Source organism: Mixophyes fleayi, chromosome 10 (genome assembly GCF_038048845.1).
Source record: "Mixophyes fleayi isolate aMixFle1 chromosome 10, aMixFle1.hap1, whole genome shotgun sequence".
NCBI classification, from domain to species: domain Eukaryota; kingdom Metazoa; phylum Chordata; class Amphibia; order Anura; family Limnodynastidae; genus Mixophyes; species Mixophyes fleayi.
In genome coordinates this window covers 80,946,277-80,969,753 of record NC_134411.1, presented here as the reverse complement: position 1 = coordinate 80,969,753, position 23,477 = coordinate 80,946,277, and the positions used below count along the sequence as shown (strand labels likewise).

Below are 23,477 nucleotides of genomic sequence, written 5' to 3'. Positions count from 1 at the left end.
ACTTGAGAGGGAGGACCCGAGTGAGTCTGGGCATTCTGCCTAGTGTTGCAAACCGAGGATTAAGAGCTTTGTGGGACATGTGAACTCCACACAAATGCAAACATTAGCATGATTAAAATTTAGCAAACTATGATGTACAACCCCTTGGGCTCAATCCAGCACAGCTGTATATATAGATTGCTACAAAGAAGCACTGTTACGTGAACCCAGCGAGAAGTAGCTCAGAAAAGATTACTTTTGTCTTTATTATTTTAATCTGTCTGCCATAAAAATGTATCTCAAGTCCATATCTGAGTTGTCCTTTGCATGGGCTATCAAGAAAGAAAAGCAAAGACTCGCACAAGTAGTCAAAATTCAATGAATCTAATTCACTCAATAGTAACACTATCTTATCGTTGGCCCAAAGACAAGTATACTTTATTACTGTGCATTTAATATGCATATTATGCAGCTTGTAGGACTGCCACAGCAGTAGTCCTGAGATGCCTTTTATGTACATGGTGTATTTAGCTACATGTGAAAAAGGTTTGATACATTTCTGACAGGTTCTAACAAGGAAGAAGAGCAGAAGGAACCTAGAGTAGTCACCAGTTACAACAATGTTCCATATACATATGTAGTTCGGAGTTGCAGTTATCACCAAACATACTGGTAGGTATATATAAACTGTTTTATTAGCGTTAAAGAGAAAATAATGTTTCTACTATGACAGAAATCCACTATTGCAGAAGCAAGCATCATATAGACCCTACATATACTTTCCCCAGCTCTCTATCTGAGTGCACTGCCGAATAGGCAAAATAGGCACCAGGCTAAGATTTTGAGCAGGCTGGGCTGGGGGGCAGGCTGGGCTGGGGGGCAGGGGACATTTGCCCCCCCCCCCCCCCCGGGCCAGTCCCACAGTGGTTTATTTTGGACTGGGTCACTGGGCCACTTCCATTTTTTTCCTTTAAAATAGACTTGCCCCCCGGGCCAAAATCTGCCAGCCCTCCCCAGATGTGGAGACCTAAAGTTTGTGGGGAGATAAAGTTTCTTCTAACATAAATTTGTAGCTCTTGATCATGCTTAGCTTACATGTCACTTCCCCAGTGTCACATTACTCCCCTAGTGCCAGAGTCTATCTAGGCCACAGAGTCTGGTTTACCTGAAGATAGACTGGGGGGGGCTGAATCTCCGTTCTCATCGTATTAGACTCAGTTTGGTGCAGGGACGTTTTGTGGCAACATTGCATCATTATTGCTGATGCTGTTATTTAACTTATGATACTATACCAGATTGGCTTTCAGAAGAGTTCCATTGGTAATGATATGATAACTTATAGTTTTAATGATAGGGGATATCCGATATGGACACAACACACAGTTAGGATTTGCTTTGCACTTTCGGCGTGCTACATTCACTTTGACACAGTGTGCTGGTGATTGGAGGGACAACCACAAAATCCCTCAGTTCCTGCCCCTTGATCTGGACACCTTGGCTATCAGTGACAGCCCAGGTGTAACAATGGCAGCCGGTAAGGCATACTAAAACATTATTAGTAACTGAGCCACTAGCCTGTTAATTAGGACCCAAGTTTGACATCATGTGAATCCCATGTCTGCAGTCTTTACTTTATGTGGCAACTCCTGTCCATAGTGTATCAAAAGTAATCTGCTCAATGCTGAACATAGTGCTGTATGTGGTGGACATGGTGCTGCATTTACTGGACATGAGGCTGTAATGCTGAACACAGGGCAATGAATGATGAACATGAGGCTGTTATGCTGAACACAGGGCAGTGAATCAAGGACATGAGGTAGTAATGCTGGGCACAGGGCAGTGAATGATGGACATGAGGCTGTAATGCTGGGCACAGGGCAGTGAATGATGGACATGAGGCTGTAATGCTGGGCACAGGGCAGTGAATGATGGACACAAGGCTGTAATGCTGGGCACAGGGCAGTGAATGATGGACATGAGGCTGTAATGCTGGACACAGGGCAGTGAATGATGGACATGAGGCTGTAATGCTGGGCACAGGGCAGTGAATGATGGACATGAGGCTGTAATGCTGGACACAGGGCAGTGAATGATGGACATGAGGCTGTAATGCTGGACACAGGGCAGTGAATGATGGACATGAGGCTGTAATGCTGGGCACAGGGCAGTGAATGATGGACATGAGGCTGTAATACTGGACACAGGGCAGTGAATGATGGACATGAGGCTGTAATGCTGGGCACAGGGCAGTGAATGATGGACATGAGGCTGTAATGCTGGGCACAGGGCAGTGAATGATGGACATGAGGCTGTAATGCTGAACACAGGGCAGTGAATGATGGACATGAGGCTGTAATGCTGGACACAGGGCAGTGACTGATGGACATGAGGCTGTAATGCTGGACACAGGGCAGTGAATGATGGACATGAGGCTGTAATGCTGGGCCCAGGGCAGTGAATGATGGACATGAGGCTTTTATGCAGAGCTGTGGGCTATGAATATATAATATGCTATACAACACATGTTGATTTAATTTTTCACCATTGCTTGTCGCACTGGTTACACCCATTTTCACTTTACAAAGCCTGATATCTACTCTTGCAACATGCCCCCAAGCGTTATCTGACCCTCTACCATGTAAATCCCAAAAATGTCACCCATTATAGCTAAGCAGTTAGACAGCATTCCCTTAGATCATTATGTACTGCTCCTCGTTATCATAGGATGTTCAACGCCATTACTTTTTTTTCCGAAAACGTTGTCATAGTTTTACCAGTGTCTAGAGGACAAGTTGTCCATGTCGACATATCAAGATGTGGCTTTGCAAAAGGCAACTCTTTTTGTGCTCAGCTAATTTATGTGTCACATAAGCCCCACCCCGTTGTGTCACATGACCCATTGTGAACATTTTCAGCACTAAAAGGCACAGCAATAATTGAAAGCCCACCTAGATAAAAGGATCAGCTCATACGAGCAACTTGTTTTTGTCTTGAAAACCTCTTGGCAGTCTTAGCTGTAACACAGCTGCCTCATAGATCTTCTCTCAACTCACTCTCCAAATTGAAAGTCTGTAAATAAGGGAAAAGATTAAAGAGGCTGAGAATTATAGTAAATAGTGTTACAGGATGCATGTTAATGGGTATTAATGGGAACTTGTCAATTTTCTGATTGTTCTGAGCTGACATCGATATCCGTTCTCCAAGGCTGTGAGATTTATTACATTTACTGAGAAGTAAGCAGAGAATGGCATACACTATGAGGAACGGCGCAATGTGCTATATTTATGGACATGTATATTCCAATTAACTTTAAAATGTATGCAAATACAAATAACTGAAAAAGGCTTACCACCATCAGCTGTATGTTATTATCTTTAAGTTATTTCCATATATGTAGTTTTTGTTTTGTCTTTTCTCTGTAGTTACTTCATAGAGTATAGCAAAATATATTTCTGTAAACAGTCATTACCACAAGCAAAAACAAACAGCAATGGTCTGCAGAAGCTGTGATGCAATTAAAGCCATACAGCCGGTCTTCTGGGATTTAAATACATGTTTTATCCTGCATGTATGGCAAGATTCAACTTGCATATCCAGGATAGTTTTCATTGTTTAATGACAACGTTGCAAACTGCTGTGACGATATTATAAAACGTTTATTCTACCACATCAAAATACACAATAAGAAATATAAAATAAAGTGATTGGAGATGAAGCCCTTTGATGTTGTTAGGATGTTGCAGACTGATCAAAACTCCAGGTGTGAAACTGCAAGTCCCAGCATGCTTTGCCAGCTATTGGCTGGCTATCTACTGGCAAAGCATGCTGGGGCTTGTATTTTAACAACACCTGGAGAGCCACAGATTGACCAGGACTGTACTATAGACTACATTAGCAGTTATGTCACAAGAACACTAAGCAGATGCGTGGTGGCTGCACTCTGTGGCCATGGTGTGTGCTGCAGGAGAATTGAAGGCATCAGTAGCAATCTTGGGGAGATGGAAGAGTTCGTAGAGGTCCCAAGTAGAGCCACAATGATGTTTGTTGAGCTTGTGGTACCTGAAAAGTTGAATTGAGAGTTGGGTGGGTGAAACTAAGCTGAAGCTGTGTTGTGCTCCTTTGATCAAGTGCCACAGATACCTAGAGAGAGTTGTTCCAGAGTTTACAATGATACACCAGGGGGTAAATGTATCATAGTGCGGGTTGTACAAGTCGACGGAAATCGGCGAGATGACAGCTTAAATTTAAAGCGGCGCTGCCTTGTAAAGGGAAGTTTCCCTTTACAAGGCAGCGCCGATTTCCGGCGACTTGTACAACCCGCACTATGATAAATTTGCCCCCAGGACTTTGTATATCATCAGTTACTTGGAACTTGGACAGAGATCAGGTCATAGAGAAATCTCACATGTGGTCATGAGCGAAACTGGGTGTAGCAATTTAAATACCCACTTGGATTGGAATAATGCATCTGTTATATTCAAGCTGTTTAGTTAACAGCTATGCTACATGGACTCAGTTATCATGCAGTATAGCGGCCTATAGTGTTGATTGCTGGAGGAAAGATATAGTGCTACTTTAATCTGGCACTGTTTGCCATACGAGTGGGTTACTAATATGTTACTTTAAACAGACTGATTGTAAAGGCAAAGTGGAAATTTACATACAGATACCTCAAACATTTTTGTCTATTTCATCGTCGGGAGCTCCATACCCCGAACTAGGCAGTGGATGATGGACATGTGGTCATTATGCCGGAGAGAAGGCAGTGGATGATGGACATGTGGTCATTATGCCGGAGACAAGGCAGTGGATGATGGACATGTGGTCATTATGCCAGAGACAAGGCAGTGGATGATGGACATGTGGTCATTATACTGGAGACAAGGCAGTGGATAATGGACATGTGGTCATTATGATGGAAACAAGGCAGTGGATGATGGACTTGTGGTCATTATGGAGGAGATAAGGCAGTAGATGATGGATATGTGGTCATTATGCCGGAGACAAGGCAGTAGATGATGGATATGTGGTCATTATGTCGGAGACAAGGCAGTGGATGATGGACATGTGGTCATTATACTGGAGACAAGGCAGTGGATGATGGACATGTGGACATTATGGAGGAGACAAGGCAGTAGATGATGGATATGAGGTCATTATGCTGGAGACAAGGCAGTGGACATTGGACTTGTGGTCATTATGCCGGAGATAAGGCAGTGGATGATGAACATGTGGACATTATGGAGGAGACAAGGCAGTAAATGATGGATATGTGGTCATTATGCCGGAGACAAGGCAGTAGATAATGGACATGTGGTCATTATGCTGGAAACAAGGCAGTGGATGATGGACATGTGGTCATTATGCCAGAGACAAGGCAGTGGATGATGGACATGTGGTCATTATACTGGAGACAAGGCAGTGGATGATGGACATGTGGACATTATGGAGGAGACAAGGCAGTGGATGATGGACATGTGGTCATTATACTGGAGACAAGGCAGTGGATGATGGACATGTGGACATTATGGAGGAGATAAGGCAGTAAATGATGGATATGTGGTCATTATGCCGGAGACAAGGCAGTAGATAATGGATATGTGGTCATTATGTCGGAGACAAGGCAGTGGATAATGGACATGTGGTCATTATGCTGGAGACAAGGCAGTGGATGATGGACTTGTGGTCATTATGCCGGTGATAAGGCAGTGGATGATGGACATGTGGACATTATGGAGGAGATAAGGCAGTAGATGATGGATATGTGGTCATTATGCCGGAGACAAGGCAGTAGATGATGGATATTTGGTCATTATGTCGGAGACAAGGCAGTGGATAATGGACATGTGGTCATTATGCTGGAGACAAGGCAGTGGATGATAGACATGTGGTCATTATGCCGGAGATAAGGCAGTGGATGATGGACATGTGGTCATTATGCTGGAGACAAGGCAGTGGATGATAGACATGTGGTCATTATGCCGGAGATAAGGCAGTGGATGATAGACATGTGGTCCTTATGCCGGAGATAAGGCAGTGGATGATGGACATGTGGTCATTATGCTGGAGACAAGGCAGTGAATGATGGGCATGAGGCTATAATGTTGGTCACAAAGAAATGAGTTATGGACATGAGGCCATTATTGGATGGGCACAATAGGTGCCTGTGTGTCAATGCTATATCAACACACCTATTTTTGAAAATTCCTTTTATTGATTGCCTTGAGGAAAAATAAATGGAGGAGTGGGGTGTACATAAGAGAAACAAAGAGTAGGGTACAGTGTAAAGTTTGTCAAATAGTATAACATACAAAGTTACACTGGAGCTAATGCAGAGTGAGTACTACCCCAGTTTACATAGCATATCTTAGGCAAAACCACTCTGCACATGTCCAGAAAGTGGTTGCACATATATGTGCCAATCATCATCATCTTCACCATTTATTTATATAGCGCCACTGATTCCGCAGCGCTGTACAGAGAACTCACTCACATCAGTCCCTGTCCCATTGGAGCTTAAAGTCTAAATTCCCTAACATACACAGACAGACTAGGGTCAATTTTGATAGCAGCCAACTAACCTACCAGTGTGTTTTTTGAGTGTGGGAGGAAACCCACGCAAACACGGGGAGAACATACAAACTCCACACAGATAAGGACATGGTGCCTGATTCATTAAGGATCTTAAATGAAGAGGATCCTTATTTCAGTCTCCTGGACAAAACCATTTTACACTGCAAGGGGTGTAAATGAGTGTTCTGTTTTGCACATAAGTTAAATACTGACTGTTTTTTCATGTAACACACAAATACTTGATAGCTTATTTGTACACTGACATTTAAAGTTGATATGTGTGTGCTAGATGAAAAAACAGTCAGTATTTAACTTATGTGCAAAACAGAACACTCATTTGCACCCCTTGCAGTGTAAAATGGTTTTGTCCAGGAGACTGAAATAAGGATCCTCTTCATTTAAGATTCTTAATGAATCAGGCCCATGGTCGGGAACTGAACTCATGACCCCAGCGCTGTGAGGTAGAAGTGCTAATCACTGAGCCACCACGCTACCAATGCAGATTTTTGTTATTCTGGCACTTATGACAGCACTTGGAGAGGCAGGATGGGGCTGAGTACAGAACACATGTGTTTGCACAATTGCAAATCGATGCAGTCTGGGAAAAAGACGCATGTATGTCTGAGAAAGCCTTATTATTTGTGGGTGGTCAGGGGCAGGTGCAAATAGCAGATGATGATGACAATCTCTGGCACTAGCACGCAGCTTGTGATTGGCTCTTTGCATCTACATGAATAAGGCTGATTGGTGCTTTCTTCATTGCTCGGGCATGTATTATGCTGTTGTATGTGTGGTGAAGCAAAACTATTTTTTTTCTATACAATACAGAGACTTATTTTTGCTGAAAAAAAAATCTCAAAAGGGTGCATATGATGATTTTATGATACTTACGTCTCAGCATAGGGACATAAATATGTTATTTTTACGTCCTACTTTTTGACAGTAAATTACGCCCAATTTGTGACCAACACTGCATCAGTGCGACTGTCTCTAACCCTCCAATCATCAATCCCTAGATGAATTGTGCCATACTCATTAAGACTTGAAACTATAAGACAAGGGAAGGGATTCTTACTGGCATTGAGGGCGGGACTGTTTTTCCAGCAAAGAGCAATCTCTCACTTTACTGCATTTCGGAAATGTCAGATTAGTATCTGTATGTGTTTGGGTGTTTCCGGGTTGTGCTGTAATAGGAGAGGGTAGGACAAGGAGTTCGGGAAATATATTTCGGCAATATTGAGTATGAGGCAGTAAGACTCTTTTCACATAGGAGCCAGTTTAGGGCACTCCCACCAGACTTGGCACAGGAAGCCAATTCGTCCGCCCAGAGAGTCTCCAGCACTGGTTGGTGGAGCCTGGGATAAAGACCTGTTTCTATGGAATCCACGGCCACACAAGACACACATATCTTGACGTGATGCCCTCTGTCGTAAACGACAGCAACAAAAAAGAGCAATCGACTTTAATCTCTTATTGGTTACTACGGGTTACTGCACGGAGCAAGTTTACACTTATAACTGTGACGGACGGAAAGCTGTTTATTTGTGATCTGTGAAAAGGTTAAAACACTCTACCTTGTAGAAACACTGATGGAAAAGCAGCGCTGACCATATTAAAGACAAAAGGAAATGTATTTTAAAGTTCCAGCATTTTCAGGACAAGTCTAATCCCATTATAGTTTTGGCTAGATCTAGTGTAAATATTTAGCAAGAACAGCTTTGGGAGCCATGTCCGCTTACAACTATTAAAAAAGGAGAAAAGTAGGAAACAGACTTCACACTTTTCAACCCAACAATGAGTCATAATTTGCTGTGATAAATGCAGATCTTATTAACTTGGGTCTGGGTTACGGCATTAAAGCATGACTCAGTGTTTTGCGATCCCTCTGCGTGCAGCGTGCCGTTGGAATTTTTTTCACCAAATACAATTTTTGCATGAACTATGAGGACATCACAATAATAGTACATTACATAATGCAGAGGCTAGCGGGGGTCCTGTTATGTTGTGATAACACTGCATACAATAAGGTGATTAGAAAGCATGAGGTCAGTTTTGTTTTTGGAACTGTTCCTGTTGAGGTGGAAAAGATGAGGAGTTGTTACAATCTTAAACTCATAATAATATATTGCAAATCTTTTATCAAGTGCATTAAATATTCATTAATACAGATATAGCAAGTAGCAAATGGTCTTTAACGCTGGCTGGTTCGGCTGCCATTGGATAGCCCACTTTATATATATATATATATATATATATATATATATATATATATATATATATATATATAATCTTAAAGAACGCTGTCCATTCTTGGTGGTGTTTAACAGCCAAGGTCTGTTTTTCACAGCAGCAGGGGGACCCCACACTTGTGGTCATCTTATTATTTTGGAAACTAACCCAGGATGTCTAGCGCTGAAGCTGGCTGAGTATTTACCTGACTTCTTGTGCAATCCCAGATTATCTTCAGCTGCAGCTCATAATTCATCAAAAGGGGATAGTCTGCATCTCACTGCAAAATATAGGAGACAATGGCTCCCATGTAATCTCTATGTGGCACTCCAACAAAGACGCATTCCACCTGGGCAGCACAGTGGCTCAGTAGTTAGCACTTCTGCCTCACAGCACTGGGGTCATGAATTCGATTCCCGACCATGGCCTTATCTGTGTATCTAAGACATAGTTGCCTACTCGACTGGGAGACTCCTGAACTTTTGGGAGCTCTCCCGGGAACAAAATCCCAAATCATCCCCGTTTCGTTGGTTAAGTGGGTGGGGGTGGGGCTAATTGTGCCATCCTGGCCCCGCCCCCCTGCTATAATAGACCAAAATTGGTTGATGCTATTAGTTTGCCCACGCCCCCAGGACACGGCTAAGTTGGCAAGTATGATCTAAGACATGTACCAACCATCAAAGGCACACACTGGCGGTATGCGTTCCAGCTTGGAACGCATTAGCCGGAAATGCAATGATGCACTTAATGTATAACAAGCGTTTTGGTCCAATATTTTCCTGAAAATTATATTTTGCCACCTTTTCAGATCACATTTTGACGCAAAAAATCGAGTTGTGTTTTGTATCTACTCAGAACCCCAAATCTCGGATCTGTCGGATTTCTCCAAATGCGAACCGCTCATCTTTAATTATTATTGTGGGGGCACAGTGCTGATATAATTAGGGGAGCCAGAGCTGCTATAATTATGGGAGGCAGTGGTGACATAGATAAAACGGCGTGTGGACAGTCTGCAATAATCACAGATTGCATTGCTAGAATAACAACAAGTGTGGGTAGTATAAACACCAATAATCTTTATCTATCACTGTGCGTGGGTAGCACTGTGGAGATTGGAGGAAATGACCCCAAAGCTGCTACTGTGGGCCTCATTTGGTCTTCATCCAGCTATGTGTACGAGTAGTGTAAGTATTATTAACTTGAGTTATTATCTATAGACCGAGGTCTGCACTTTGTACATGTGGGTAGATGGATATTAAAGTGAAGCAATGAAGAAAAAAAAAACAAAGCATTACCTCTAATGTTTCATGTCAGTGCTGCTGTCATTAGGTAGCTGGAAAGATTTCAAACAGATAACCCCCTCTCGGGATGCCAGAACACTTTGGCAGTCTATTGCAAGCCTTGATTTGCTTGATGAATTTGTTGTGACAAGACAGGATAAAGTAAAACCATGGTATGGGATAGGAATATAGGAAATTATCTGGCAAAGTTGTCAAAGATAATTAACTCTCTTACTCTGTGTGACTATGCAGCCTGACATAAGGAAGTCATTTAGAAAAACGTGTCAACATTGTGACAGGATTTGGTGTTGATCAGATAAGCACTTTTCATTGTACTGTACGATGCTGCACAAGCTTAAGTGCTTCATCGCATTATTTATTTTCCTGGGCTTTAACTGGGTTCTTATTGTGTAAAAAGATACACTACAGGGGCAAACGCAGGATTTGTAGAGGGGAATTTCCACACCATGCTGCCAGTGGGCGTGACCAGCATGCATGAGGGCGTGGCTATAATTTTAGACAGTACTTGGCTGCTCTCCAACTCTTCCTATCCCTATAATATATACGTGGGCAATGCTGTGTGCACTACTGTTTTGTGCACACAGCTCTCCCTTTTCAAGTAGAGCTGTGTGAAGCGGGGGCAGGGTCCAGCCACCTCAATTATACAGTGCCCCAGGCTTGGAGGGGGTTTCTGGGCACTAAGAACCCCCCCCCCCCCCCCGGTTTGCCTATGCACTATATGGGCATAAGTATTTGGCCACATCTGTTAATTATTTAATTGAGGTGTTTCAATCAGACGAGTTGCCAGAGGTGTATAAAATCAAGCACCTAGCCATGCAGTCTCCTTTTGCAAACATTTGTGATACATAATGAGTCATTCTGAAGAGCTCAGTGACTTCCAGCGTGGTACTGTGATAGGATGCCACCTTTGCAACAAGACGGTTCGTGAAATTTCATCCCTGCTGGGTATTTCACGGTCAACTGTAAGTGATATTATCAGACAGTGAAAGCGTTTAGGAACAACAGCAACTCAGTCACGAAGAGAAAGACCACGTAAAATCACAGAGCAGGGTCAACGACTGCTAAGACGCATGGTGTGTAAAAGTCGCCAATGCTCTGCTGATTCCATAGCTGAAGAGTTCCAAACTTCCACTGGCATTAATGTAAGCACAAAAACCGTGTGGCGGGAGGTTAATAGAATGGGTTTCCATGGCCGAGCAGCTGCATGCAAGCCTCACATCACCAAGACCAATGCCAAGCGTTGGATGGGGTGGTGTAAAGCACACAGACACTGAACTGTGGAGGAGTGGAAATGTGTTCTGTGGAGTGACGAATCACACTTCTCTGTTTGGCCGTCAAATGAGCGGGCCTGGGTTTGGCGGATGCCGGGAGAACGTTTCCTGTCTGATTGGATTATGCCAACTGTGAAGGACGGATGATGGTATGGGGCTGTTTTTCAAAGTTTGGGCTAGGCCCCTTATCTCCAGTGAAGGGCAATCTTAATGCTTCAGCATATCAAGTCAACTTTGTGGCAACTGTTTGTTTTCTATTCCAACATGTCTGTGCTCCAGTGCACAAAGCAAGGACTACAAAGACATGGTTTGATGAGTTCGGTGTGGAAGAACTTTACTGGCCCACACAGAGCCCTGACCTCAAACCCGTCGATCACCTTTGGGATGACCAGGAACGGAGATTGCGAGCCAGGCCTTCTCGTCCAACATCAGTGCCTGACCTCATAAATGCTCTACATAATGAATAGGCACAAATTCCCACAGAAACAATCAAACATCTTGTGGAAATCCTTCCAAGAAGAGTGGAAGCTGTTATCACTGCAAAAGGGGGACCAGCTCCATATTACAGCATATGTACTTGAATCATTACAGTCCCTGTTAGTGGAATGGTCAAGCGTCCGAATACTTTTGTTCATATAGTGTAGAATGAGGCACATAGGGTCACCTGATTATTTAATGTCTTATGAGCCCCTCCTGATCTTCAACAAGCAGCTCACAAGTGTGAAGGATAGCTCAGCCATGGTAATAGGAACGTTCAGTTAATATTCACTAAAGATGTTGAAACAAAGGCTCCCTCCTGCTAACCAGATGCTTACCAGGCAACAGGGTCACTCTCAGACTGCTTATATTTAAGGCCAAGAATATTCAATTATGCCAATTTATATCACAAGCTACTGGCTAGACTTTCAGTGCTTTTCCAGATGCAGGAATGAGTGCACAGTCTTTTATATCAGAGAATTTTTTTTTTTGCATTTTAATAGATACTAATAATGTGTTGATTCTATATAGTTACAGAGTGGTCTTCATGCCCAATTTGATGCTTGAGTAACAATATTCTACTTTTGCTGGGTTTTCTGGTTTTCTACCTATAGTAGGAGGATCGGGAACGATGAAAAAGCTGTCTCAAATTCATTAGTTTTTAGAAGTATCAGGAATATGTCATATTTTTACTGACCTCTAGTTTTTTCATACTGACACATAATAATTTGACCGCATTTGTTACTGATTATCAGTTAATTCACTGGCAGTTGCCAACCTTCATCATCATCATCATTAACATCATCAACATTTATTTATATAGCGCCAGCAAATTCCGTAGCGCTTTATTTATATAGCACCACTGATTCCGCAGCACTGTACAGAGAACTCACTCACATCAGTCACTGCCTCACTGGAGCTTACAGTCTAAATTCCCTAATATATACACACACACACACACACACACACACACACACACACACACACAGACTTGGGTCAATTTGATAGCAGCCAATTAACCTACTAGTATGTTTTTGGAGTGTGGGAGGAAACTGGAGCACCCGGAGGAAACCCACGCAAACACGGGGAGAACATACAAACTCCACACAGATAAGGCCATGGTCAGGAATTAAACTCATGACCCCAGTGCTGTGAGGCAGAAGTTCTAACCACTGAGCCACCGTGCTGCTCCAACCTTTTCTAGTATACCTGTGTAGGTAGTGTCTCTGATTACAATTGTTTCATTTAGCCATTAAAAGTTTGGAGATGATCTTCTAGAGGATACAAGCTGTATATAAGACCTAATTTATTTGCCAATTTTACATTTCTGATTGCAAATTCCAAGGCCACTGCATAATGGCCCATTCAAAAATTCAATGGGTCACAAATAGCGCAGCGAGATATCTGCATTGTTACCATATTTGTTTTAGAGTTTTGGAAGGGATTGATCCTAGATCTTATGTTGCAACATTGCTTGAATTAATGTTTATAATGTTAACAGACAACAATGTTGAATGTAACAAGACAATTAAACATATTGAATTAATTAAAAATGACCATACACTCCATAAAGAAAACGTCCACCCTTTGGTCCATCACAAAATAGCTCCAAGCATATCAATCCACTTAAATAAATACCATGCTCGCAAAGCCACTATTTTATTTTTCAAATTACTGAGCTAATTTTTATGCTATACCAGGAAAATAAAGCCACTTGGTTACACCTATGGCCCATCTGCATCTGCCCATTGTTAAGCAAAATTCTGTGTATGGTTGCCATCAGTGTTGTAACAAAGAAGTATGGGGCTCAAGGCATGACCAAAATATGGTGAATATCTGTCTGACTTGTTATACCACTTTCACATTGCCACCCTGGCATTATCCCGGGTATATGAACCCGGGATATTGCTGGGTGACAAAGCCTCCCACCACAACAGATTCACGGATCGACCGGGTTCACACTGAACTCAGGTCTGCCCGGGTGTCCCTGGCAACATCACAAGAGGAGCTTTGATTGGCTAATCTTGGGATGGGTTTTTTTTTACTTTTCAATGGAGTTCGGTGAGACCCGGGTTGTAAAAACTGGCTTCTATCTGGGTTGGACCAGGAAACAACCCTGCAAAAGTTCTGGATTCAATTCTCAGGTCATCCAACCCAAGTAGATGCAGGGGACCCCATTCACAATGAGCCTCAACCCGGATCATTGGGGCTCCCCCTGGCAATAACCCAGGATTTTGAGACAGTGTGAACGTGGTATTAGTTGGTCTTTAAAGGTAAATATTTCATCTTAGCAATTACCAGATTAAAAAATGTAGCCTGGAAAATGAACAGCAAAGAAACCACAGTAAAGGGTGATAGAACTTAGATAAAAATAATTGGTAGCAAGTAAATCCATGTTAGCACCAGAATAGTAGAGGTACAGTGTAAAAGAAAATGGTGCAAAAAGTTGCTGTAACTCATAGCAACCAGATTCTTGCTGTTAGTGTTCTTCTATACTTTGCAATATGAAACCACTAGCTGTCACAATTGGCATTTATTATATTCTGCATAAATAACTGGGTTAAAACATTGCGTTAGAGTTATGGAAGAACCAGAAATGGCCACTCTGACGCGTCTTTACAGAAATGAATGTGTTGATTTTCAGGGTCTAACAGGAATTCCTAAGCTGTGAACAGGTGAGAGGCTTTGGTGTCGCTATCAATGACAATCAGCACCTCTGTCACAAACACTTCATTATAGAGCCATAGATGCACTGTGCTTTTTCTCCCTCTCGATGTATCCATTAAAAGCTATGCTCAGATGTGTACATTTCAGCTCTGCTCTCCATCTGACAGGACCTGCCACATCAGCTCCTGTCACCGTGCCTGCCAGTCTCGGCAGATGCACGCTGTTGATCTATGTATCCTTTCTTAAATGACAATTTGAAGGTGTCATCTTTGGTTGGGTATAATAAATACTTACTGGTACAGTCTAGTTTGATGCATGAACCTACTGGAAGGATTTTTCTGTCCAGAGTTTTAGATTTTTACAAGAATTTCAATAAGCTGCCACCCACGTATTATGGGAAGCTGGTTTCCTATGCTCACACCTGAACTCAGAGTGAACTATACATCGCCACTGGTAAGGATGGAAAGAATGCTCCTTTATTTCTTGGCACTTGTGCCTTTTCCATCTCATTTGCAGGCTTTACAAATGTATTTGCAAGTGTGTTCAAACCTAAAGACTGCACTGAGTACCTTACACCAAAGGTATTTTGTTTTAAAAAAAATTCAAGTAGACAATGCACTTTATGACACTGGTCATTTTTATACTACAAGTATGTAGAAAGCTAGAATGGGGCATTTCGTGGGGTTATTACAGATGGGCTGGATACCACTCAAATCAGGGCAAATAATGTCCAAAATGCCCTAGGTGCCCACCCCCCTCTCGCATAGGCGCTTCCCCCTCTCCTCACTTGTCACCTTGTGTGGACAGTGGACTGGGTGGTAATTTCTCTTCTTGGGAACTTGGCACTGGGTTGTGACATTCTATCTAATAACTAATAATAACTTCACTGGTAAACAGCCGGCGCTCAATGAGGGGCGCAGATAAGAAAATATAGACACTGAATGTGTGACGTTAGTTTATTCATCCAGTGTTTTAGGTGCCCCTTAAATCCTGACCTAAGGTCACTTAGTGAGAGCCTTGACCCTAAATATACACTTAGATCTGCCGACACTTCAGCTACGCATGTGTGTCTCCCTCTGTAGCTGTTCCCTGCATTTCTGCTTTCAATTAGTCTGCCTTCCCCTGTGAGTTTATTGGAACACTTCACTATTTAAACACTAACTTGCCATGCACTCTTGACCAGTGATAGCATTTCATTGCTTTTGACACCCATGCTCTTTGGCTCCTGTATCCTGACCCGTTTGTTCCTGTCCCTGCACCGGTTCCTGTCTCAACATTAATTTGTATCTTGATTTCTGCACTGCACCTTACAGTTTTTCTGGTTCTGGCTTTGCTTATGTTGCACACCTGAAACCTGGTTGTTTCATTCAGTTTGTTTCTTCCTGGCATTACTTCTGTTGTCTCTTGTCTTCAGCTCTGCAACAACTCCGAGACACGGACTTCAGTATTTATCCTTTGCTCTCCAGTAGGGCTTTGCAGTTATAATTGGACTCTGTGAGCATTTGCACCAGCCTTGCTACAAGAGACATTAATTATTACCTTGCACCAGAAATATCTTCAGTGGTCTACTTCATATTTTGCATTGTCTCAGACTGTCACATTACTGTATGATTCCTATGTAATCTTGTGCTTTATCGTCATACCAGAACTTCTTCCGAGACTGTCTGATTTTGAACTCTTGAATAAACTCCATATTGTTTGCAAATACAAAATATCTCATTAATCCACTGATTTCCTAACAACCCTCCTATATACTGCTTTTGCCTCTGGAAGTTCTAAAACTGCAGTAGCATAACATATTTTTGAACCATGGGGTTCTATCCATCAAGTTGTGAAGATTTATTCGGCCACATAATTTATCAATAAAAGTTCATCTGAGCAGCTGAGTAATGCTTAGCTCCCTGGCAATACTGGCGGGGAGTGGTAAGAGGAGCCTTACCGCTTGTCAGGACAATGCAGAGGGCCTCTGCATATGCATGAGCAGGCTTGCTGGGAATAATAAAGTTTTTTGAAAACTAGAAAAAAAAATCATAGCAGTGATAGGAGGATGGCGGTGGTACTTGGGCGTTCCCTGGCGCATTGACCACAGCGGCTTGGCACATGCGGCAGCTGCCTTTCAGTGAAATCATCTACAAGGACGGTACAACAAAGGGATACAGGAATCTTACCATTTGTCTCTCAGTTTCACTTATTAGCAATACAATAGCTTAACTAAACACATTTACCAAGCTTAAAACATTAAAAAAGTGTTTATTGCCAATCTGGTTGTCAGTATAGGAAGCAAGTGTCAGAAATACAGACAAATGGATGGGAGCAAATCCATTAGCTACAGATTGTAATATTTTCCAAATTGCAGCAATGTCCCGCCAAATCTGTTATTCGGCCAAACACTGGTGGGAATTACGCAACAGTCCGTGAATGGCCAAAAAAACACATAACAGAACTAGTTTTAATGTAAACCAACAAAGAGAAGAGAGAATGGTTACTTATCTTGGTGCACCCCTTGGATATTTAAAAGATTTTCACACGGTTAAACACATACAAGCTTTTGTGTCTAATCTTTAAAATGAATTGGTAGCGAAAGCTAGGGGAAATATTAAAACCAATTGAGAGGTGATTGGATATAAGGGATGTGAATTTAAAGAGAATCAGTGACTGCAGCAATGGTTATGAGTCATAATATTAGTAGATTATATGGTCACTATATCGATAGTGAGACCAGTGATCATAATTGGTCTATTCAGTAAATATTGGTATTGGTATGAGCTCTCTAAATTATTACTGTGATCAGATTGTGTGTTGAACAGATCCTTAATACATTAAAGTGCAACCCTATAATATGAATCTAAATATATTAGTAGGACACAGTCAAAAAGGTGCTTTTAATGTCTCTTAAACCATCACTTATGTCCGTCGGTGTCTGAGTTAATGGCAATATTAGTATGAACTCTCTTGGTTTCTCCACAATGATCGAGTTTTTATCTTACACTGATCCTTAATTGATTAAGAGCAGCAATGTAATACTAGCCCAAATATGTTGTTCGGACACATTGCTGGCATATTAATTAAATAAATGATCTCGTTTATCACTTTAGTCATCCCTAGTGTCCATCAGTGTCTATTGGAAATGAAAGCCAGTACGATCTCAGGTTGCCACAGCCAGATTGGATATCTCTAAAGGTGTATTGATACCCCCTAGTAACCCGTGTGAAATCAGGTATTAACTGGGGCACCCTTATCCGGCAGGGGAGCTGAGCATAGGTCATACTACTGGGATAAAATATTAGCTTTAAGGAATCAAAGCAGCCGACACGCGTTTCGCCCCTGTGAGCTTATTCATGGGTAGCTCACACCTAGCTTTAGTTACTATTTGTTTTTAAATATGTGTAATTCTTTTGATTGTCCAAAGTGTGCACCAAATTTAGTAACCATTATTCTGCTCTTTGTTGGTTTACATTGTATATATACATATATATTGGTTACACGGTGACACCTTACCCTGAATTTGAATTGAAATATCAGACATTACAAGAGGGATAAGTACCTAGTCTTTGTGGATTGTAAAACTTTTCCCTACAGAGATTTTAAATAATTTTTAAGCCAATATATTTAAGGAAATTTCAATATTTAGTAGTTGGTTCAACAGCTATTAATGTATTTTTTTTAGCTACAGTTATCACAGAGATAAAAAAAATACTTGTGGCTGCTATCTACCAGTACTTTATTGCCCTGGCAGAGCAGTATGGGGGCCTCTTTGGAGCATGTGTGGGTCTGGTGCATACGCAGAGTAGCCCTAACTGGGCTTTCACTGCGCATGGGCCACACTTGTGCATGCCCAGAAGAGGCCCGGCTTGTGCCGCACTTGTGCATGCCCAGAAGAGGCCCGGCTTGTGCCGCGCTTGTGCATGCCCAGAAGAGGCCCGGCTTGTGCATGCCCAGAAGAGGCCCGGCTTGGACCGCACTTGTGCATGCCCAGAAGAGGCCTGGCTTGGACCGCACTTGTGCATGCCCAGAAGAGGCCCGGCTTGTGCCGCGCTTGTGCATGCCCAGAAGAGGCCCGGCTTGGACCGCACTTGTGCATGCCCAGAAGAGGCCCGGCTTGTGCCGCGCTTGTGCATGCCCAGAAGAGGCCCGGCTTGGACCGCACTTGTGCATGGTCAGAAGAGGCCCGGCTTGGACCGCACTTGTGCATGGTCAGAAGAGGCCCGCCATGTGCAGGACCGATGGATGCTCAGACGAGCAGAGAGGAAATATCTACCGAGAGTAGAACAGAGGCCTCTAGAGGTGACTTGGCGTTGCCTGGCTTTGTAGGGCGGCACTCCATGCAGTGGGGGAGGATCGCCACTTATTTGCACTCCAAAAATCTCAATTCTAATTCTAAATTCTGTACAGTTTGCAGTTCAAAAGCATTATTTTGATTTCTTGCCTTGCACAGGCCTCTCATTTTTTTTATTAATTACAATTTTTAACTTTATGTCCGCCTTCTCTGTTTTTCAACCACATATTTATATCATCAAACAGAGGTGTATATTTTAGTTACCCCGGGATACTCTGCTATGCTCTAGACCAGCTTTGGGTCACAGGGGAAAAAAGTAACCAACTCAAACCGCCCAACCACCCCCATCCATCTCAGCAAAGACCCATTCTCTTTCTGAAGAACGCAGAGAAGTTAGAGTTTCGGGATTGCTGTCCCCCATCTAATTCGTTACGATCATCCAACAGTTGTCAGCAGTATTAGAAGTGAAAATTATCCTGAGCCAAACAGCTTTGCAAGCTGGGGGGAAATAGCATTCAATTCTGCTTTTATACTTCCCTCTGTCAAACTTATCCCTTCAGTGCTCGGCTATAGAAATAAAGCTCCCACATCCGCTGTTATGTTATTGTATTAAGTGTAATTACTTCTTTGGCCCAATTAGTTTCTGCATTTTTCATATTGTTTCCCCCCAAAGAAACGTTCTGAAGCCAATTCACCCAGAGGAAAATTTAGCAGGTGTGAAACTGGTTCATTATTCAAACTGTCCTATTCTTGTTCAGGAACCCTCCTCCGTCCCACACCTACGTCAAGGTACATTATGAGGAACAAGGCAGGTGCCTACTGACGGGTAACTCAGGGACGAACAAAACAGAAAAAAAACCTTACTATTAATATGCTATTTGTTTACACAGAGAATTGATGGACCTACGGTCAGGTCAATTAAATGTACGGAAACATCTCTCTTTTCCACCCTCGCTGGGCTTTATTATTACTTATCCTAATCTGCCCTTGTTCCCTGTAGCAAATCATCTTCTACCATCTCGTTCCTTTATCTTGCTGAGTGCGTTATTGTGCAGCTTGGCACAGGTTTCCTCTTATGGGGAAATATTGGTATACTTTCTTTTTTATGGATCCATAAAATGCCCATGAATATTAATTTCTTAAGAACGACTTCACACCATTGCTTTAATCATTGCTACGGTGGCAGTGTAACGCTATTTATTTAGCAGTTTGCAAGGGGACTCACACAAGGAAGTACAGTTGCAGAGTACATATCACACAGCTGGTGCGGCATTCATTAACTTCATCGTCACCGGTGCAGGCTCAACACAGGTAGAAATAAAATATATAATTGTAAAATAATGTGTGTTAAAAAATACATATATACACATATATATATATATATATATATATATATATATATATATATATATAGAGAGAGAGAGAGAGAGAGAGAGAGAGAGAGATATGAGATAGATAGATATGAGAAAGATATAACATAGATATGAGATATATATAAGACAAGTTAACCCGTGCATGATACTCATGCATTCTAGTCAAATCAAGCTACTTAAGGTGTTAAAAAGGTTCTTGTCATGCATTTGGGCCATAGCCCAGGTCTCAACCACCAACCACTCCCCACTGTCACCCCCGGCAACCACCAACCACTCCCCACTGTGACCCCCGGCAACCACCAACCACTCCCCACTGTCACCCCCGGCAACCACCAACCACTCCCCACTGTCACCCCCGGCAACCACCAACCACTCCCCACTGTCACCCCCGGCAACCACCAACCACTACCAACTGTCACTTCTCCTTCAAGAAATATATATATTTTTTTTTAAATCTTTATAAACACTTTTAACAATTAACAAATTAAATGAACAAATTAAAAACATCTTAGTATACCAAATTTCAGCCCTTTCTGAATTTTTTTTTCCACACACACTAAGAATTTAGTAGGTCAGTGTATAACTCCGCCCAGCAGGTGGCGCTGCAGCTTGGTTTTATTTTTTCCACACACACACCGACAGACTAACACACGCCACTAGACATTTATATTATAGATAGATAGATAGATATGAGATAGATAGATAGATAGATATGAGATAGATAAATAGATAGATATGAGATAGATACATAGATAGATCTGAGATAGATAGATTGATAGATTGATAGATATGAGATAGATAGACATGAGATAGATATGAGATAGATATGAGATAGATAGATAGATAGATAGATAGACATGAGATAGATATATATGAGATAGATAGATATGAGATAGATAGATAGATAGATATGAGATAGATAGATAGATAGATAGATATGAGATAGATACATAGATAGATCTGAGATAGATAGATTGATAGATATGAGATAGATAGATAGATAGATATGAGGTAGTTAGATATGAGGTAGTTAGATATGAGATAGTTAGATATGAGATAGATATGAGATAGATAGATAGATAGATATGAGATAGATAGATAGATAGATAGATAGGAGATAGATAGATAGATAGATAGGAGATAGATAGATATGAGATAGATAGATAGATAGATAGATAGATAGATAGATATGAGATATATAGATATGAGATAGATAGATAGATATATATGAGATATATAGATATGAGATAGATAGATAGATAGATAGATAGATATGAGATAGATACATAGATAGATCTGAGATAGATAGATTGATAGATAATAGATAGATAGTTAGATAGATAGTTAGATAGATAGATATGAGGTAGATAGATATGAAATAGATAGATATGAGGGAGTTAGATATGAGATAGATAGATAGATATGAGATAGATAGATAGATAGATAGATAGATAGATATGAGATAGATAGATAGATTGATAGATATGAGATAGATAGATAGATATGAGATAGATAGATAGATAGATAGATAGATAGATATGAGAGATAGATAGATATGAGATAGATAGATAGATAGATAGATAGATAAATAGATGTACTCCTTTATTTGCCTTACTTTCCTCAATGACTCAGGTCCTGAGTGTTTTACATAAATTATTTTACATACATTATTTTAACAAAATAAACCACCTGTTGCATGTTTCACCAAATGAAATGTGTAACTACAACTACAATATGGAAGTCTGCATATTTTGTTTTCCATTTAATAAAAAACAACATTTGCTTAAGAGTCTGTAAACAACACAAATGATATTCACACACATATTGTTACATTTTCCCTATAAACATTTTAAACTAAAGCAGCAATTTCACCCGTAATAATTAAACTGTTGAGACGTCATGTCTGTAGAATTCATGTGGAACATGGTTACAGTGAGGAATCCACCCATGGCCTCATGTAGAGTGGGACGCAAGCCCGTTAGCGTAGCATGAAATATGGATTTTATTACTGCGCATGCCGACAAAAAACACTTACGCCTGTGTCTGTATGCAGTCAGTCACAACTTGCGTATATGACTCCTTACGCTGTTAGAGGCGGATCGGGGGAACCAAGGGACGTGCAGGGTAAGCCAAGTACAGATAGATAGATAGATAGATATGAGATAGATAGATATGAGATAGATAGATAGATAGATTGATAGATATAAGATAGATAGACATGAGATAGATAGATAGATAGATAGATATGAGTTAGATAGATAGATATGAGATAGATAGATAGATAGATATGAGATAGATAGATAGATAGATATGAGATAGATACATAGATAGATCTGAGATAGATAGTTAGATATGAGATAGATAGATAGATAGATATGAGATAGATACATAGATAGATATGAGATAGATAGATATAAGATAAATAGGAGATAGATAGATATGAGATAAATAGATATATATGAGATAGATACATAGATAGATCTGAGATAGATAGATAGATAGATAGATAGATAGATATGAGATAGATAGATAGATATGAGATAGATAGATAGATATGAGATAGATACATAGATAGATATGAGATAGATAGATATGAGATAGATAGATAGATATGAGATAGATAGATAGATATGAGATAGATACATAGATAGATAGATTGATTGATTGATAGATAATAGATAGATAGATAGTTAGATAGATATATATATATATAGATAGATATGAAATAGATAGATATGAGGTAGATAGATAGATAGTACAGGGTAGTAAATGGAACCGATGCAGAAGCAGAACCAGCGAGCTGTGGGCTCTGGGGCAGGAAAGCGGGGAGGAGGGAACTAGTGTCCACCGCTCGCTAGTTCCCTGTGCACTAGGCTGCATTATCTTCATGGGCCCCGGTGAACCGATGTAGACCTGGACACAGGCTTAGATATACCTGTCAGTAAATATATCAGATGTGGGGGCTATCCCCCCGGTGTAAGAAACAAACTGATAGTGATGACCATTATCTGAGATGTGTCCAGCTCCACATACTAAGTAGAATGTGTTCTTCTCCGGATGTTCTAGACGGAAATTACGTCCAACTCTACACGAGCTCCTGATCCTTAGTTTTGGTTTCAGCTGAATTTGGAATACATTTGCAAAACACTTTACTGTATATTGAACTGAATCCTAATTTCCAACATTAAGCTGATGAATCCTAAGATATAAAATCATATAATTCAAGCATCTGGAAATAATAACTGTATCCTGTGAAAATGTTTGGAACGATTATATTTTGAATTAACCGCATTTTAAGGATTCATTTAAACCTAAATCTTACCAAAAACTT

The 23,477-nt window shown here is 41.2% G+C and overlaps 1 long non-coding RNA gene across 1 annotated transcript in view; it reads right to left on the bottom strand.

Annotated features, from left to right (window-relative positions):
• Nucleotides 1-973: 973 nt before the first annotated feature.
• Nucleotides 974-23,477, bottom strand: part of LOC142103538 (uncharacterized) — a 31,675-nt gene continuing 9,171 nt past the window's right edge. Inside the window, exons 3-4 of the long non-coding RNA XR_012679390.1 lie at nt 8,987-9,061; nt 974-3,048 (exon numbers count right to left, since the gene is read on the bottom strand). This is a non-coding gene — a long non-coding RNA (uncharacterized LOC142103538). The remainder of the gene's footprint in view (nt 3,049-8,986; nt 9,062-23,477) is intronic.